The sequence below is a fragment of the Athene noctua genome, chromosome 12 (genome assembly GCF_965140245.1).
Source record: "Athene noctua chromosome 12, bAthNoc1.hap1.1, whole genome shotgun sequence".
NCBI classification, from domain to species: domain Eukaryota; kingdom Metazoa; phylum Chordata; class Aves; order Strigiformes; family Strigidae; genus Athene; species Athene noctua.
In genome coordinates, this window is record NC_134048.1 from 4,884,792 (window position 1) to 4,887,808 (window position 3,017).

A 3,017-nucleotide genomic window follows, 5' to 3' on the forward strand; every position below is an offset into this window, starting at 1 on the left:
AAAGTTCTTTCAAGTCAGCAACTGAAGCACGGGAAGGGTATCTTGTGAACTTGTACTGGCTGTGTACACAGCAAAACCAGGAATTCCACACCTTCTTTCCTTTGTGGAAAACTTTAAACATCTGATCACCTTCTGAGTGCCAGAGGAAAGGAAGCCTTGTTAAAAATCTGCCTTTACAGCGGAGGCTACGGAGGAGAGCAGGAGTGTGTGGCAGGAGGGGCACCAGGCAGCCCATGCCCCACTCCTGCCCCTCCAGTCTCCCACAGACAGGAATTCAACATGACTTTCAAATCCTGCTGTACCCCGCAGCCTTATAATGAAAACCAGAATAAGCAAGTTTAAATATAAAGAACTTTAATAAATAGAGGTCACAGAAAAAAATACCATTTTAAACAAGCCATGAGAAGGGATTAACAATTAACAAATTGTATACGTAATTTTTGTTAAACCTTGCTCCCAACCACCTCTGATGTGTCAGGTTACAAGTACTTCTCTAGTAGTTGCATTCAAAGAGCGGACTGTAAGTTCCCATCTTCTCAGATCTCTTTCGAACGGGGATCTTCACAGCAGCACGAACACCTTATTCCTTTTCTTCTGACAACTGCTGCTGCTTCAGCAAGCCCCCACCTGCACCAAAACATGCAAACCATTTGCGTGTAACTAAAAAACACATACAGCTAACAGGAGTAAAAGACCCCAAATTCAACCCTTAACACTGACCCTTGTTTTTATACAAAAGGTGCAATATTAAACAAAATGTCTGCAATAGAATTATTAAATTTTCTGTGCATTGTCTGCATCCAATCTAGGATTAACTCCACCAAGAAGGAGTTACTCCACTCTCAGGCATGCAGAGCGCTGCCAAAAACCTGGCACCATCTAATGCTAGAACAGCACTGGCAGTGCCAGGCGCGATTCGGCAGCGCGTTTCTCTCCCAGCAGCATAACACTATCCCAGGCACTGAGCAGCAATGGCTAGCTGACTACCACTGGATGAAACACAACTCAAAACTTAAGTTTTTAAAAGGACAGAAGGAAGTAGAGGCCCAAAAGTACATCCCTCTGGTGATGCAGGCCCCACTTCCAATACCCCCTCTCATCAAGGCTTCCTCCAGCAACTGGAAGTGCTGTGTGCTTCGCTAGATGAAGCGGGTTATTTCCACCCAGAGCACCGCAGGCTGGCACAACAGCCCATTCATAAGCCATCAGAGGCCATTTAGTTTACTCGGTACGGCAGAACCAACAGTCTTTTTGCCCATCTTCCCCTGTGGGGAGACCTCGCCCACGTACCTCAAAAGGCTCCTGAGCTCTCCCTGGGCCTCACGTGCAGGTTATTCCTTTACATCTCTGCGGGCACAGGCCACGCTGTGCAAAACTCGGGGGGTTTCACAAACGAAGGCCACCGGTGAGGGCCATTACCTGAGGGCTGTATCTTCCAGACAGCTCTCTGCCACGGGAGACCTCTGACTCACGGCCATTCTTCACACACGCTTAAACTGCGTTATCAGCTGGAAGCCCTAAAGAGAGCACAAGAGAAACATCATTTCAGATATTCAATTAATTAAATCTGTATTAACAGAACTAAACAGCTGGGATCTGTCTTGCTGAAGAAAAAAAAAAAATCAAACTGAATAATAGGCAGAGAAATTACTTCTAAACGGCACAGCCTGAACAAATTACCCTCCGGTCCCAGGGCCTCAAAGGTTAGCAGCCAGCACAGGATGCCGCGCACGACCGCCCTTGGGCTATTAATAACAATTAAAAATATACCGGGGACTATTCCACGTGGCGTCTTCCGCTTCCAGAGCCCTGGAGAGGGCTGAGGCACCCCCCAGGCCTCCAGCGCCGGTGTGCTCCCCTCAGGGCGGCCGGGCAGGGCGGGGGGCGGCCGGCGCCCCGTCTCCCCGTCCCCTCATGGCGGCCGCCCGGCTGGCGGCGGGTGCGGAGAGAGGCCGGGCCCCGCCGCGCGGCCGAGGTGGCTCCGCAGGCGCCGCCCCGCTCGCCTCGGCCGCTCCCCTCGGGGCGGGCCCGGCCCGGGCGCGGTGGCGGGGCGCGGTAGGCCCGGGCCTACAAACTCAGCGTCTCGTGTAAGAAGACGCAGCAGCAGGAGCGGCGTGGCTCTCCCTGTTCGGGACCGGAACAAATGCCTGTGCGGAGTGTTAGCTTGTATCTCACCGGCACAAATATAGTGTGTTACCGCCTCCAGCCCCCGGCTGTGACAGACGGTTAAGGTTATGAAAATGCTTTTCATCAGAGCCCAGCTAGTGCCCCAAAGCTGCTTTTGCAGTCGGGCTGGACGTTAAACCACGGTACATGTGGCAGTAACGGCCAAGGGAAGCGGGACTGGCTGACACAGCACGTTTACAGGAGCTTTCCTGCAGGGATTTACTTAATTTTCTTCCCCCTCCCACAGCATTGCTCGCTCTTTTGCTCCAGGGACTCTCCCTGCAGCGCAGATGCTCTTGAGCCGTGGTCCGATGGACACGGCAGGATCATGGTCCCCAGCTGGCAGCACCGGAGCTGGAGAAGAGCAGGTGACACAGGGCAGGGAGCAAGTGCCTGGGCATGGGCGGTTTAGGAGCTGAGGAATAACAGTAAAGCATCACTTTTGCTGTTGCAGGAGTTCCAGATGTCAGTCTGTCCCATCTTAGGCTTGTAGCACACATATTTTTGAAGCACTACAGCTCCTTGCTGCTGCAGGTCCCTTGAACAGACGAGCTGTGCCTGCAGAGAGTGGTTCATGTCCTGATTTAACCCATTCTGCTGATGTACGGGAGCAAAATCTCTCAGATGCGATCCCTCCTTTGTTCTGTAGCTGAGCATTTACTCAACAGGGGTTAAACAGGCTTCTGGAACCTCTTGCTTTAACACAAACTGCAGGGCTGTGCTGGGATGCAGGGAGCTCAGGGGAGGCTGTCTAGACTAGAGGAGCTCTTCTGAAGGCTGGCTGTGCTTTTGTTTTATGGTAACATATATCTCTAATCTGGCTTGAAACAAAGCGTCTCAGTCCCTTCAGT

General features: G+C 51.9%; 1 long non-coding RNA gene and 1 other non-coding gene across 2 annotated transcripts; both read right to left on the reverse strand.

Annotated features, from left to right (window-relative positions):
• Positions 1-337: 337 nt before the first annotated feature.
• On the reverse strand, positions 338-1,951 carry LOC141965061 (uncharacterized). Its single transcript, XR_012634418.1, has 3 exons — positions 1,771-1,951; positions 1,291-1,517; positions 338-627 (listed from the first exon to the last, which is right to left on the reverse strand). It is a non-coding gene; the product is annotated as an uncharacterized LOC141965061 (long non-coding RNA).
• On the reverse strand, positions 790-994 carry LOC141965285 (small nucleolar RNA SNORA74). Its single transcript, XR_012634446.1, has one exon. It is a non-coding gene; the product is annotated as a small nucleolar RNA SNORA74 (small nucleolar RNA).
• Positions 1,952-3,017: the final 1,066 nt, after the last annotated feature.